Genomic DNA, 17,042 nt, shown 5'->3' on the forward strand with positions numbered 1-17,042 from the left:
GAAGAGAGAGGCAGACACAGACAGAACAAAGGAGAAAGAGACCGAAGAGAAGGAGAGAGAAATATATGGAAGGGAAAAAACAGAGGGACTGATATAAAGGGAGGAGAAGGAGACAGACAGAACAGAGGAGAATGAGAAAGAAGAGAAAGACAGATAGAGAAATGGAGAGAGAGAAAGAGAAAGACAGAGAGAGAGAGATAGAGTGCAAAAGAGAGAGAGAGAGACAGAGAGAGAGAGAGAGAGAGAGAGAGAGAGAGAGAGAGAGAGAGGGAGAGAGAGAGATGCTTCTTCAGCTGTTTGCTGCAGGACCTGTGAGTATGATGTGCCCCCCCTAAACATAATGACACCCACAACAGGTGTGGTCCCAAATCCAGCCAACCAGCGGACACGGTCACCCCCCCCCCCCCCCCACCCCCCTTCATTGCCCACCCCCGACCACACTCTGAAAGTCCTCCCTGCAGGGCGTCTCCCTCAGTCTCTCTTAGCACGTGGAGGAGACATCTAGGACGAACGCTGAATGTAAGACACTGTCATCCTCCCTCTCTCCCTCTCTCATACATATACACACAACACACAACACGCAGCCCCCTCCACTTATCTCATTTCACAATTCATTATTCAGTGATTACTTTGAATTTTTTACTGTATTTGGTTACTGATTGTCTCCGCTGTGCTTTACTGACAGCTTTCATACAGCACTGTGCAAACCTTAGAGACCACCCTTCACTTATTTCACTTCCAACAGCCATTAAATTATTATTATTATTATATGTTATTCTTTTTTTTTTTACAGAAAACATATTCAACAGAAAATTACATTAGAAGCTTCAACAGGTAAACATATTATTGCTTTTTCTTTGGTATTTACTGTGTCCATATTTTGCCTTCATTACCGTTTCCATGCTTTTCTGGAGATTCACTTTCAGTTTTTCTAAGAAATCTGCAGGGATATTACTCCATAATTCCTTCAAAGTTCAGTCTTAGAAGTTGGTCACATTTTCTGCTTCTAACGATCCAAGTAATTCCAAATGCACTCAATAATGTAGAAATCTGTGGCCAAAGTACAGAAACTTAAGTCTGAAATCTTATCCACTTAGTCAGCATGACAACTTTAGTTAGGACTCAATTTAGGACAGAAGTTATTACAGAGCAACAGTTCATAATCTTATCATAACTCTAGATAAGAAAACAGTATTACAGAAACATCCTAACTAGATAAAATTTCCTGAAATCTGTCCTAACTTTAAGATAAACCCCACAGTGTCTTAACCTCAGTTTGACTGTCTGTTTCTATTGTTTTGTGCAGTAACAAACAGTGTAGTTCACTATAACCAGCATAATGACATTACATTTATCTTCACTGAAAACGGTGCTTTGATTTACTAATAAACAGTGTTTTAAAACCCCAGATGCTGCAGACACGACCTCCACCTTCCCTGTTTATTACCGTAGTGTGTTAATGAGGATAAAATATGACAGTGATGGTGGTGAATAACGAGCTGTCGCTGTTCATTAGGAGGAATAACGTTAGCGCACTCAGCTAAAATGTTTGGGAAATTAAACTGAAACTGGAGAATGATGATGCTCTGAAAATATTCACAATAATTCACAATATTCTTAACTTTCAGTTTTATTGCGCTTTAGTTTTAAGTTTGACCTTTTTACACCAGTAATAGCAGCTAGCTAACGCTAGCTGTCTGGCTATAAAACTTGATTACATGTTTACGTTTCAGCTGTGCATTGTGGTTGGTTGCTAGGTAACAGACATGACTGTTGATTGTCGACTTTGAGAAAGTTAAGGTTTCCGAAGTTGAGATAAGATGCTAAGATAAGATTCGCTTCTGTAATACAGACTTGTGAAAAATCTTACCTTGCCCTGTCAGATCTCGAGTTAAGAAGTTTCTGTAATACAACCCCTGGACTCTGGGGTGGTCAGTACATTGTTCTGAGAACACCAGTAGTTTTTGTTTGATTTGCTCTCAAAGATGAGAGCTTTAGGTAGTGTTTATCTGATGAGGACAGTTTTGGTGGTCCACCAGGTCTTGCATGGTTGTCCGGAGCCCCATTTTCTCTGTAGCTCTATAGGTTTTGGAAACTCCTCTCTTTCTCTCAATTTCCTTTGACTCCTTATGCAAACGGAAGTTTATGCATGACTGGAAATAAAATCAGATTTGACTGGAAAATTGAACACATTGTGCTATGAATTACAGATTGGATAGATTAAGTTTCTCTCTGTTACTTTTACACACACACACACACACACACACACACACACACACACACACACACACACACACACACACACACAGACAAATACACACACATGCACACACACACAAATACACACACAGACAAATACACACACACACACAGACACACACACAGACAAAAACACACATACACACACACAAATTCAAATTATCATCATCATCATCATCATCGTCATTGACCGCTAGTCCAGATAGGGTCGCGGTAACAGTTGGGAGAGCAGAGAATGACCCTGTCCCCCCGCAACTTCCTACAGCTCATTCCCGGGGACCCCAAGCCGCTCCAAGGCCAACTTGGAGATATAAGCCCTCCAGCGGGTCCTAGGACGACCCTGGGGTCTTGTCCCAGTAGGCCGTGCCTGGTACACCCCCCCCGGGAGGTGTCCAGGGGGCATCCGGATTAGATGCCCGAACCACCTCAGCTGGCACCTCTCAATGTGGAGGAGTAGCGGCTCTACTCTGAGCTCCTTCCGGATGGCCGAGCTCCTCACTCTATCGCAGAGCGTGTAGCCCACCACCCTGTGAATAAAGCTCATTTCTGCCGCTTGTATTCGCGATCTCGTTCTTTCAGTCATTACCCACAGCTCCTGACCATAGGTGAGGGTTGGGATGTAGATCGACTGGTAAACAGAGAGCTTCGCCTTTTGGCTCAACTCCCTCTTCACCACTACAGTCCAGCACAGTGACCGCATTACTGCTGCCACCTGTCCCAGCCTGCGGCCGATCTCACGATCCCTCTTCCTGTCACTCGTGAACAAGAGCCCAAGGTACTTAAACTCCTCCACCTGGGGCAGGTATGCCATCCTTTTCTGGGCCAAGACCATGGACTCAGACTTGGAGGTGCTGATCCGCATACCAACTGCTTCACACTCAGCTGCCAACCGCTCCAGCGAGCACTGAAGGCATTCATGTGATTCCGTCAAAAGAACAACATCATCTGCAAAAAGCAGAGATGCCACCCTCCGGCCTTCACACATAATGCCCTCCTGAACCCGGCTACGCCCTGACACTCTGTCCATGAATATCATGAACAAGAGTGGAGACAGGGCACAACCCTGGCGGAGTCCAACACTAACAATGAAAGAGTCTGACTTAATGCTGAGTATACGGACACAGCTCACACTCCAAGAGTACAGAGATTGGATGGCCTGGAGTAGTAGCCCCGGCACCCCACGCTCCCGGAGGGCCTCCCACAAGATATCTCGAGGAACACAGTCATAAGCCTTCTCCAAGTCCACAAAACACATGTAGACTGGGTTGGCAAACTCCCATGCCCCCTCAACAGTCTGTGAGAGGGTGAAAAGCTGGTCCATTGTCCACAAATTCAAATCTAGTATCTATAAATCCATCAGAAACATCTGGTGTCCACACACTACTATCAAAGAACTACAAAGAGTAAATATTCATATATTCATCAAACCACTGGTGGTGAGAGACGCCAACTGTGGACCCCAGAGAGTCTTTTAGCTGGCATTTTTTACATTTTGCCTGCAGATGAAATGTGGCAGCTCATTGAAACCTCAATTTACGCCTGATACAGAATTCATAGAAACTCATAAAATAAACATTTTTAAAAATTCTATATTTCTATAAATAGAAAACAGCTGTTCTCCTCACATAGCAGAGTGTGCGTGTGTGGGTGTGTGGGTGAGTGCTCATGCCTCTGAACCATCATTAACGTTTACTGTTGGCCTGCTGCCTCAGAACAAACACCTACATTTGTTTTTGAACATTGTCAGGCCATTGGTTCACACATACGTCCTATATGAATAATGTTTATTTGAGTATCTGTGTGCAATAGCAATGTACCATATCGGTGCTTTCGGAACAAAACCTCTATTTTTGTCATTTTTGATCATAATTTGAAATTGCCAGGGTCCCTTACATTATGTCAATTTCATGCTAAATAAACTGAAATGCTTGGAATACTTGGAAAAATATAGAAAGGTTTGTTTTGACAATGACAATATTCAAACTTTAGTAAGAAAAATTATAAAAATGGAGATACAAGGTTTTGATCTGACAGCAACAATATATAAGTAGCTATATGTAATAATATGTAATAATATGTATGTGCTGCTGGAAGAAAATTTGTATCTCCAAAATGGTAACTTTACAGGAGAACCAAAAAAACATACTTTACTTTTAATGGAAGTCAGTGGAACCAGACTTGTTTCCAACTCATTTTGGGTGTTTTCTTTTGGGCATTAATCAAGAAATTCACACACAATGTATAGGCCAACAGGCATTTTCAGATTATGTCTAAAACTAAAAAGGAATGTACACACCCCTGACCTTAACCTCATTAACCAAAATTAACTGAATTCATGTAACATAAGCAACCTATATGTAACATATATCTTTTGTAAAAATCATTAGTCAGAATACTCAGCTCTTTTTTATCCTGAAAATGTACAAAAACAAACAGACAAACACAAAACACAGTCACACACTTACTCATGTATCTTCCAGAGTCTTCTCGGTGGAGGGAGGAGCTCACGTTTGTTGAGGGGCACAATGCCCAGGGCCGCTTGCATCACTGGAAAAAACTTTTTATACTTCATCTTGTCCTGTCTGCTTGCTCTGAACTCTCTAACTGCCCCTTTCTGTAACTGCACTAAATCCAGCTGGGCCAACCTGGACAGCTGTCCATTAAAGCATAGTACTTTTCCATTATGCACCAAGAGCTAAATTAACTCCACCACTGACAGCCTAACACAACCGTATCTCCAAAGCAACCGTATCCTAACGTATCTTGGTGCATCCAAAAGCGCACTGAGATTCATCCAGAGATTTGAATGGGCGTCACTCTTACATAATTCAGAGTCTTCATGACATTAGACAAATGAAAGCCAACCGGGTGGGGTGGGCTGATGTAGGGGGATAATTGTGGTACTAAGCCTGTCCAGATAATGCAGACTCTCCTTTCTCTGTAATCCTTGAACTCCAGCTTAAAGCGGCCTTTTCTGCATTTAACGACTGACCCGTACAACGGAAAATGTCCCTCTGCATCCGCCCCTCCTTGCTGAGAAAAGAGCAGCAGACAGAACGGGAATAATGAGACAAGCACAGGTTCTGGTTTAATTTGCATGGTCATGTGCTTAGAAAAATGCATGAACTCCCTCCAAACTCACCCAAAAGTACACACATAAATACACATGTACACATGCACTTAACAAAAAAACATCCAAACAAGCATAATCGCTTGTTGGAGTAGCAGGGTTAAGGGCACCGAGCCAGCCTGAGCAGTGGGAAATGACAGCTTGCACGACTGGATTACATTTTGCACTGGTCACAACGACAAGAGAAAGTGGACATGACAGGAGGGGAAAATTTGAGAAAGAAGCTAAAAATAATTCAATATATCCACACACATGTATGAAGCACCTCTACCTGCCTCTACCTATGCCTTACCATAAGACTGTGGTTGTTGCTGTTTTAGCTGCACAAAGAAATGAATGAAGCAATGTGGAATTCAGACAGTACTGGGCTAAACTGTCTGGTATCTGACTGTTCATTTTGGTTTGAGAACCCTACACCATGGGGACAAGCCAGGACAGAGAGCAGCAGCCACGTACGGCTTGTTTCCTTTATCCTAGCTTGTAGCAGGGACTTGTTATTTTATTGCTAGCAAGGGCCGGACAGCAGTGAAATAAAGAGGGCTTCATATCATGACAAAATGGGTTCATGTCAGCTGGATTGTACAACTTTGCTCTACAAGTTCCACAGAATTAAATGTTAGAACTTTAAGATTAAGGATTTATGAGTCCCACAACAGGGAAATTATTACCTCCACTTAACACCACATACACACTAGTGAACAAACACACACTAGGGGGCAGTGAACACACTTGCCAGAAACGGTGGGCATTCCTATCTGCAGTGCCCAGGGAGCAGTTGAGGGTTAGGCGCCTTGCTCAAGGACACTTCAGTCATGTACTGTCAGCTCTGGGGATCAAACCAGTGAACTTCCAGTCACAAGGATGGTTTGCCAACCTCGAGCCCATGACTGCCCCTTTGACCCATTTCAAGTGATAGGTCAAATCTGACATCCAAAAAATATCCAACAGGACTGTAGCTGCACTCCTTCTGAAAACTGAATAGCAGCTGAAAATTTCACTCAGACTAAGAGATGCATGAAAAATGCCAATTATGATAATCATGAATAAACCTGAAACATTCAGATTACAGCACTGGTCATAATAACATACCATTGCACCAAATTACAACAGCTGGGTAATCTAATCTAGATAAAAAAGTCACTGTATATATGACCGCACTTGCTACTGTCATCATTCCACACACAGCAAAGGTTACAGTGATCAGGCTTACATAAATACAGGTCTGAAAGGCATGGTCAGTTTTGAAATCCCATCCAATCCTGAGCTGGACGCAGGGATATTGTCCGACCATCAGCTATAAGCTGGAGTTTTTCTCTTTTTGCAAAACCCGCACTGCGATGTGAGCCAGGACAATGATCCAGATGTGATCCTTTTATGCAAAGCAGATCAGGCCAAAGCCTGCCTCATTCAACCCCACACACACCGTAACTGTCCACTTTCCACAACCTCTCCACATACGGATAGATTTCCTCTAATGCTTTTATAAAACGCCATCATCTGCCCACTTCTTACATTATAATGCTAACCATGGGGTAGTGCCAGCACAGCTGTGGACTGTTACACTCTATACTTACAATGAATCAGGAGAACTCATTAAGGTAACAGTAATTTTCCCCTTAACCTACATGTATCACATTCGTATATGTGAGGCTGCGAGAAATTCTGGGCTGAACTATCATTTTAAGTACAGTCGTTTGCAAAAGTTTGGGCGCCCCTGGTCATATTACTTGTAAATGACAAACTACAAGCAGTAACTAGAATGGAAAAGCTTGTGAACGAACTTTAAATTGGCTTGACAAAGCTGTTGCTGTGAAATTGCTAGGCCATTGCTATGGTATCCTAGGTGGTTGCTAAGCTATTGCTGCATTATCCCATATATAAATGCAATTGTGCATTAAAATGTACAGAATAAATGCCATATTTGTTTGTTCTCTGTAGAAGGTGCTGTCAGCTTATTTTGACTTGAAGAAAAAAAAAATAAAACGTGTGTTTTGATCAGGGTATGTGTCATTAGTCTGATTAGTAAGATTTTTTTTAAAGATCAAATTTTTGACAAAAATTAAACCCCTCTGAAAAGTTATTTAATGCGCATAACAGCCCATCGCCCGGGTCTCTGATGGTCAGGAGCCCGCTAACAAATGTCCAGCATTATTCAAATCAATAGCCGAGCTAAACTGTATGCAAGGACTGATTGATGTGTACAAGGTCATTTATGGCTACAGAGAGAGAGAGAGAGAGAGAGAGAGAGAGAGAGAGAGAGAGAGAGAGAGAGAGAGAGAAAATCTTCCTCATTTGATTATAAGTCATGATCCTGTAGCTGGCAGTCAGCAGGTTTCTGAGAGCCAGTGCTCTGCATTAGCTTCAGCACACGCATACAGTGCTTTTGCTAAATCTAATGAATGCACTGACACAGGCAAACAGCCGTATACGTCTCAGCCTTCGCATGCACACTAGGGTAGAGCGGCGAGCTGAGAATACATCAACAGTGTCTGCTCATGCACGACCACAAGCCTTTAGACATCACACATCTGTCAAGCGCAAATAGGCCTACAGCAACATTGATTAACATTAGACACCAGCAAAGTCAAATCAATTAGTGAACGCAGTACGCACACCGAATTAGATTTTGATTCCGAAGCGAAGACCGGCAATTGGAATATTTAAGCCGGGTGATAAAGTATGCCCTTTCAGATTCTGAATGTTCAGTTCTTTGCCTGTCCAAGACATTTTGAGAGCTCTAAATCAAGCCTGTAAAACAGAGGCCTACTATTTGACTGGAAGAAAATGAAGCGCCTACCCGTCCCCATTTCACTGTTCCACTCAGCACACTGACGATAGAAGGATTAACATTTATAGGTTTGAGTGTTAGTGTTTAATGATGACGTGGCTATCTGTTCACAGCTAGGGATATTAGCTAGATGTGTAAATAGATAATGCTGCATCTTTCTAAATGTACACCAGCAATGTACAACATGGTTTTTAATGAGTGGGAGAAGCATCAAGGCTGTCCTGTTGTAATGAAACAAGCAGCTATGCTTATACTGAAATCAATTCATGCCCCTCTGTCTCTTCATTGGTTCTCTCATTTGTCATCTTTCAACCGTCAATTATGAAAACTCTAGGGACCTGGTGCCTTCTATCAAAGTGGGTGGGGATGGGGGAGGGGCTTATGCTATATATGCATACAAGCTGGAATGACTGTGATTTTTGCTTATGGATTCCAGGTGTTGTGATTTTATTTATCAAAGCCAAACCAATCAACATAGTATTTGATTATTAATAAGTTTTCAATTTTAGCTAAATCTTTTAAATATTTAATCAAATAAAAAATTTGCCTCAGAATTGAAAAAGGAGTGCTTTTCAGTCTTCCAGTACTGTGCAAACCGTTCCTCTAGTCACATTTGTGTATTTGTTTCATCGAAAAATAATCCAGAATAACACAATAATAATCTTATTGAACTGAGTCATGATGAAATTTTAGATTTCCTGAGGTACTAAGGGAAATCCTACAGATTCCTAAAGAATCATAACATAATTGAAACATTGTAAAATCACATATTTACCCTTAGTACATTAAGCCATATGTAAAAGTGTGGGCACCCCTGGTAAAATTACATGTTTTGTTGATTTTCCAGGTGAAAATAAGTTACACATAAGAAGAACCTTCTTCACATTGTAATACACAATTGTTTATTTGCTGAAATCAATATACTGAAGAAACAAAACCAAAATTGGTCACTACAAAAGTTTATATTTTGTTTCCCAATATGTTACACCCTGCAAATGAATAGAAATCATGCGCTAATGAACAGAAAATGTCTCTTATTCCCACTGTGTATAATTATAATGTTTATACAACTTATATTATTATAGAAATAAATTAAAGCTGCACTACGTAAGTTATTTGTTAAAACTGAAAGAAGCAGCATTTCCGAGTTAGGAGAACAAAAAACATGCTAAAATTTAGTGCACAGGCTCTGCTGTAAGTCATCTTGTAAAGCCCAAAATAGTCATTTAAAAGTCACATCATATGTCTTTACGTATAAACGTCACATGCATAGCCTCAACAAGCAGGTCCGGCTCAATGTTTAGGTCTCAAAATCAACATTACACCGCTGAAGACATGATGACAATAGCAGATAATTTACTCTTCACATCGTCAGAAGACAAAGAGTTCTCTTTGAAGTCACTTGAACTTGAACACACTCGCAATCATCAGACTCATTCACTTGGGGAAGGGGTCCGAAGCACAACTGGCGTTAGGGCGGCAGGGTTGACCATTTCTGCCTGTTTAATTCTAACAGCCTCTAATAAATGAAGAGCAAATGGGTAACAATTAACTGCCTGTTTTAACAAACTAAGAGTTTCACTGTAAAATCAGATGATATGAAATTGACAGTCTGTGCTGTTCTGCAAGCCTACAAGCTGTAGATTATACATATTACACCATATTGAATTGTACCTAATATGCTAATAAGCTGTGGAAAAAGGAACTAATCAGTTTGAATGTGAAAACTGTTTTCTGAATGATAAATAAATGGAATACTCTATGCTATTTCTATCTGAAAAAGGGCTGTGTATCTTCATGCAATGCACTATGTAACCTTTGACTGTAATTAAATTAATCTATATAGTAACTATTGCTGCGCATATATTGCATACTTGGATTGTAACTGCATTTATTTATGTCCTGTGAGATCAACTGCCTTGACGTTATTTGTTTTGTTACCGATTTAAAAATACAAATTTAAAAAATGGGTTTGCAAAGATGCTATTCAGAGCACAACTAAAATCTCGCCTTGCAGGAAAGTGCATGTGGCAGGGCCGCATCAGCTGGCATCTCAGCAAGAGTGTGGGAGTGTCAAGGACAGAATCACCTGGAAAAAACACCCTGCAGCTGGAAGCTGCTGCTTTGTGCCAATGAAAGCCGCTTTGCGAGCTTTTCTGGCTCATTGTGAGGGCATGGGGTGCTGAGGGTTTGGCCTGGAGGAGGAAAGAAGTGTTGACTGATTCCAGGTAGGGGGCACGCCCTCCTGTCACAGCAACACTGGCCAGCGGTCACTGCATCACTGGGAAGGACACTGATCATGCGAAATGGCCAAATCAGTGTAATAAGATCTGCTTCACATGCAGCTTCACATAGCTAAGGCATGCATATGAGCATGAGCTCACACACACATGCTTCAGTACACAAAAATAAGACTAGTGATCTAATTCAAAATAAACAGAAAAATAATCACAAACAACTTAGAAAAGCAATGATACACAGTATAAAAATAGTCTGATATAAAATAGAAAAACAAAAGATTGAGGGTAGGTGGGCAACATGACAATACTGTATCATATTGTGACAAATTAAGTTAAAATATGCTTTTCTGCGAATACTGAGGATATCTTCAGTACTTAAAGAACATTCATTGCATGTTTCATTACAAAGATAGTGTAATTATTCCTGTTTATCTGGATTAACTGTAGCAATAAAACAATAAATTTACATGTATCAGCCTTATTAGACTATGGCTGTTTAATTCTGCTCATTCCCACTGAAGTTATAAGAAGTCTGTCAGCCTGGACTGCTTTTTGAATAATGCACAATAGGACAGGCAATCAGAACTGAGCTCATTTACATACAGTGCCCTTCACAAATATTGGCACCCATGGTAAAGGTGAGCAGAACAGTCTGTGAAAAAACACTGTTTAATGATTATCTTTTAGGGTCTTTCATTTAAAATATTTACATAAATTGAACCTTCATTTTAAGTATAATGATTGAAAGAAAACATCTAAAGCTTATTATGAAATAAACATTTCTCTGAAACATATGTGTCCCAATTATTGTCACCTTTCATTTAATACTTTGTGTAGCCTCCCTTTGCAAAGATAAGAGCTCTGAGTCTCCTACATTGTTTAATGTAGAGACTGGCGAACACATGGCAAAGGATCTGAGACTATTTCTATACAAAGAACCTCTCTAGATCCTTCAGATTCTGAGGTCCATGCTTGTGGATTCTCATCCCACAGAAAACCAGTGGCTCATCCCACAGGTTTTCTATGGGGTTTAGGTCAGGGGACTGGGGTCACATCACAGCTCCACCACCATACCTAACATTGAGAATGAGGTACTTTCCTGCATGGCTGTCTTTGCATCTACACCAAACCCACCTCTGGTGTTTGTGGCCAAAAACCTCTAATTTGGTGTCACATAGAACACAGTCCCGCTGAAAGTTCCAGTAATGTCTGGCAAACTGTAGGCACTTGAGTTTGTTGGTCTTTAATAGCAGAAGGTTCCTTGGCAACCCTCTCAAACAACTGGTGGTTATACATATATGGTGTTAGATTGTGGTTTGGGAGATGTTCCGAGCCTAAGACCTAACTAATATCTGCAATTCAGTATAGATAAGCATCCACTTTTTGGCAGATTCTGAGTTGCTTTAAACTTCTTTATTATTGCCCTGAAAGTTGAAATGGCCATTTTCAACTGTTTAGCTACTTACCTGTTGGCTTTACATGCTTTGTGCATCACACCAACCCTTTGTCACACATCATTGCTGTTTCTCTGGTCTTTCTCATAGTGAGAAATTACTGAGGGAATTCGGCCTATGTGTCACCTCATATTTGTACTCTAGTGAGTACAAGTATGTCATTAATTGACCATTCAAATGTTCCTAATGGCTCAGATAAGCCATTAAACATAAAATATGACTGCAAATACACTTCAGTTGTATTCCACTCATAAGATTTTCTAGGGTTTACAACAATTATATTTCTTTCATGATGAGACTTCCAATGAAGTTGGGACGTTGGGTAAAACTTAAATAAAAACAGAATCCAATGATTCGCAAATCCTTTTCAACCTATATTCAACTGAATACACTACAAAGACAAGATACTTAATGTTCAAATGGATAAACTTTATTGTTTTTTGCAACACGTTCCAAAGAAGTAGGGGGCAACAAAAGACTGATTGATTAAACAAAAGATTCAGAGAATGTGGAGAAATCTCTGCAAGTAAGCGGCAAGCCAGAAAACCAACATTGAATGCCCCTGACCTTCGATCCCTCAGGCGGCACTGCATTAAAAACCGACATCATTCTGTAATGGATATTACCACATGGGCTCAGGAACACTTCAGAAAACCACTTTCAGTGAACACAGTTCGTCGCTCCATCTACAAGTGCAAGTTAAAACTGCCATGCAAAGTGAAAGCCATATATCAACAACACCCAGAAACGCCGCCGGCTTCTCTGGACCCGAGCTCATCTGAGACGGACTGACGCAAAGTGGAAAGTGTCCTGTGGTCTGACGAGTCCACATTTCAAATTGTTTTTGGAAATCATGGACGTCGTGTCCTCCGGGCCAAAGAGGAAAAGGACTGTCCGGATTGTTAGACCGGTCTCCCATTGAAAATGTGTGGCGCATTATGAATCGCAAAATATCACAAAGGAGACCCCGGACTGTTGAGCAACTGAAGTTGTACATAAAGCAGGAATGGGAAAGAATTCCACCGACAAAGCTTCAACAATTAGTGTCCGCAGTTCCCAAACACTTATTGAGTGTTCATAAAAGGAAAGGTGATGTAACACAGTGGTAAACATGCCCCTGTCCCAACTTCTTTGGAATGTGTTGCAGGCATCAAATTCAAAATGAGTGAATATTTGCAAAAAACAGTAAAGTTTATCCGTTTGAACATTAAATATCTTGTCTTTGTAGTTTATTCAATTGAATATAGGTTGAAAAGGATTTGCAAATCATCGTATTCTGTTTTTATTTATGTTTTACACAACGTCCAAACTTCATTTGAATTGGGGTTGTATTTTGAATGAAAGATCAAAAGGATAAGTCATTTTTGCAGCCTAATTTGCTCATGTTTACCAGGGGTCACAATGAGTGTGGAGGGCACTGTGTATCAGTCTTGAAGGCACATGAACAAAACAGCAAAAGACATACAGAAAGTAAGGAAAACAGTCATGTAAAAATGAACTTATACTGCTTTTGATACACAATCCTACACAAATGTCACAATGCACAGGGAAAAAAAATAAAACAAGAAAAACGTAGTATATGGGCCCTTTAATTTTTTTTCCCCAAGCTTAACTGCATAATCACACAGCAGAATCTACCTGGGTGGGTATTTTTTTTGTTTTACTGTGTTTATAGAAATCACAATTATTCAGTCCCAAACAGTATTTGTAACTTAAAGCTTTGATGAAAATAAACATTCCACTCCAGCTCAAACTCCACATCTATTTAAATCTATCTGCCTAAATAAGCACTCAAATAAATCAACACATGGTCACTGTTATTCGTGAAAGATGCTTCCAAGTCATCAATACTCACAGCAGAGAGGGTTTAATCAGCTGCACCTGGTGATTTATTTCTCACAACCTGGCATAATTCAAGTCTGTTTGTCACTTTGTCTCAGACACAGACACACACACACACACACACACACACACACACACACACAATACTGTATAAAAGTCTGAGGGTTGCCCCTTGTTTTAGTCAACTTCCAGGCAAAATGGCCATTAACTCTGAGACTGCTAGTGAAAATGTTTCTATTTGTATTTTTTTAATTTATACAAGTTTTTCACATTATATTATGAACTTAACAATTTGAGGGAAATGTACAATCTTCTGGAACTTTAACTCTATATACACAGTACTGTGCAAGTCTTAGGCACCCAAAACACATTTTCAAAATCTATTTATTTGTGTAGTTTGTGCTTATTTGCTGAGAAGTGTGTTAATATTTGAATAAACAAAATTTATAGAATATGAATTAATAATGATATATATATATATATATATATATATATATATATATATATATATAGTGATTTTATGGATGTTAGTGTGTGTTTATTTAACCATTTTATTTAACCAATTTTTGTTGCATATAGCAGGACATCATGCATTTTAACAGCTACCAGCTGTACGTTTCCTAAAAACCTCCATCAGACAAAGTGTAGGTTTAATCTTAGGAGATGACAGCAGGGTTCAATGCTGAGGCAGAGGGCTGACGAAAACTCAGACAAATTGCTGCAATCGTCGGAAATTGGACAGATTAATTTCTCATCTCTGACAGAGAATCTGGTGCTTTCTTGTCTTCAAAGGCAGACCTGATGTTTTGTCTTTTCTCTGCTTCCCCTTGTAATATTATCTGTAGGATAATCTTGAAAGGCCTTCATTTTCCCAAAACAACAGCCCTTGCAGCTTAGCTTGTTTTACTCAATCACACAGAAGGATCAATAAGTTATCAGCAAACACGGCTTAGCTACTTCATCAGCTATCACATGAGCAGCATTTCCACCAATACCTAGTTGTTCTGACAAGCTTACAAAAAGAACATCCACAAAACATGAGCTACACAACTGTAATTCCTCTCAATAGCTGTATACCACTGTGCAGATCCATCTATAGAAACAGCAACCATGAAGACATCACTCTATCTGTGCCTGATTTCTCTACACAAACAGCTAAACTCATTTCTGATTGGATGAGCAGATGACGACCTTCAAAAGCCCTGCATAGTTTTGGAAAATATGCCTGGGTTTGTTTCAACTCCTTGTACTGTAACTGAGTGTTAGGTATTTGTGGAGGTATTCAACTGTTCCATATCCTATATACAGAAATACAATAGCATATAGTTATTATTTACACACTGTAAATGTAGGCTGCCAGTTCATGTCACATGGTTTGTTCAGATGTTAAACATTTCTGAATGGGTTAAGGGCACAAAATTTTAGAGGAAATATCAGACTTATGACCTCTGTGTAACCTGAGATACAGCATATTTCTCTACATGTAACTAGTGCACTGTGTATTAATCAAAACAGATGGCATTTTGGAGGTAAACAAAAGTCACATTTTCATTAAAGGAAAAGAAGATTTTTTCTTTTAAACTGTATAATATTGGTGGCAGAGGTGCAGTGAGTAGTGCTGTCTTCTTACAAAAAGAAGGGCCTGGGTTTTGATTCCCATCACTCCACGCCACAGAAAGACCAACCACCAATGGATGCAGCGAGTAAGATACATACTGGTTTGTGGCTCCGTTGGGGCGAAACTCCCGCTGTTTCTACACAGCCCGAGTTACCCAAGTCCCAATACCACCAAGCCAGTGACAGCAAATCCCCTGGTGCTGCGGGGACACGAGCATCTCGTCGGTCCCATAGGAAGGTGAAGGACCATCCCGTCTTCGATTTGGGCGATGAGAGCTCAGGTAAGCGCCTTGGGTCCACCCAGCTTGAGCAACGCTGCAGGGAGGAGCGGCCTGCAGTGCAAGTCGAGGTGAGACGGAAGGAACCAGCAGATAACGTTTACTGTGGTACTCGGCGCGTTCTCAAGCACCACTGAGAGCTTCCCATAGCTCAAGTGAGCCTTGGGAGCGGCCGAGAGGGTCCTGTGTCTGTGTGTTCATCCAGGTTGGAGCAGCAGTGCCCAGCCAGAGTTCCGCATCCCGTGGCATGCCAGTTCCCGTGGCCACAACCCACGGCAAGCCTGATCCTGTAGCTGCACCCCGCAGCACGCCGGTTCCCGTCGCCAATACCTGTGGCACCCCGCGCCTCAAGACCCGCCGCCAGTCGCCACTCCTCCGGACCCACCACCAGTCACCACACCTCCGGACCCGGCGCCTGCCTCTGTGGACGTCGCTGCAGGCCCGCCTACCTCCGTGGATGTCACAGCTCCTTTGTTGCTGCCCGTCCCGCCCTTGCCTGTGTCTGCTGCCGGGGGCCTCCTGTTTCTGTGTCCCCTGTTTTTTCAGTCCCTTCGTTTTTGCCATCCTCTGTTCCTGGTGTTGTCTTGTTCCCTTCTGTCGTGTCTGTGCCTGTTCCCATTCAGGGGTCTCCTTCTGTTTCTGTCCCGGTTTCTGTCTATGTGTCAGTCAGTTTCAGTGCTTGTGTCCGTCTTGGTTCCTGTTCCCCTCTCGCTGTGTGGTCTGTTTTATGTTCTTGTTTCCCTTGTCCTGTTGTGCCTCCAGTCATCTCTTGTTCGGCATCGTATTGTGTTGTGCCTCGTCATCCTCGCTCCGTGTTTCGTCCTCGTTCTGTTCATGTTTCGTCTATTCCTGTGTCTGGTGTTGTGTCTTCGGTTTCCGCTCCTGTTTCAGTGTCTGTGCCTTTGGCTTCCGCTCCCGTTCCTGCTCCCATTCCTGTTTATGTTTTTGCTTCTGTTCCCGTTTCTGTGCCTATTCTGTCTTCTGTTTCTCCTGTCCTGTGTCCTGTCCCTGCCCTTTTCGCCCCAGCTCCTGTCCGTGTTTAGTTTGATTAGTGTTTTTGGTCCCTTGAGTCTGTTTGGTTTTGTTTTGGTTTGGCACGCTTCGGATCCGTGCGCCTTGGTGGGGGGGGATCTGTCACGATAGGCTCCTCCCACTCCTCCATGTACTTTTCTGTTTACTTTCTGGTCATCCACGTGTTTCTTTGTTTTGGTTTTCACAGTCCTGCCCCCTTGTTTCGTGACTCCGCCCCTGATTGTTTCCCACCTGTCCCTCATCATCCCTGTTAAAATTAGGACACTATAGAAAATAGCTAAAACCATCAGAAGTGGAGAGAGAGACCTAAATCCAAACTCAGCTAAAAGTACTGCTACTTTGGTGAAATAATGACTCAAATTAGAGTAACTTTCCAAAAAAAAGAAAAAAAAACTTGAGCTT

General features: G+C 41.4%; 1 protein-coding gene across 2 annotated transcripts in view; it reads right to left on the reverse strand.

The window, feature by feature from the left end:
* The window catches only part of LOC108438364 (tight junction protein ZO-2), a 143,009-nt gene that overhangs the window by 124,022 nt on the left and 1,945 nt on the right, over window positions 1-17,042 (reverse strand). The window lies entirely within an intron of this gene.

This window comes from Pygocentrus nattereri, chromosome 28, assembly GCF_015220715.1.
Source record: "Pygocentrus nattereri isolate fPygNat1 chromosome 28, fPygNat1.pri, whole genome shotgun sequence".
In the NCBI taxonomy this organism is placed as follows: domain Eukaryota; kingdom Metazoa; phylum Chordata; class Actinopteri; order Characiformes; family Serrasalmidae; genus Pygocentrus; species Pygocentrus nattereri.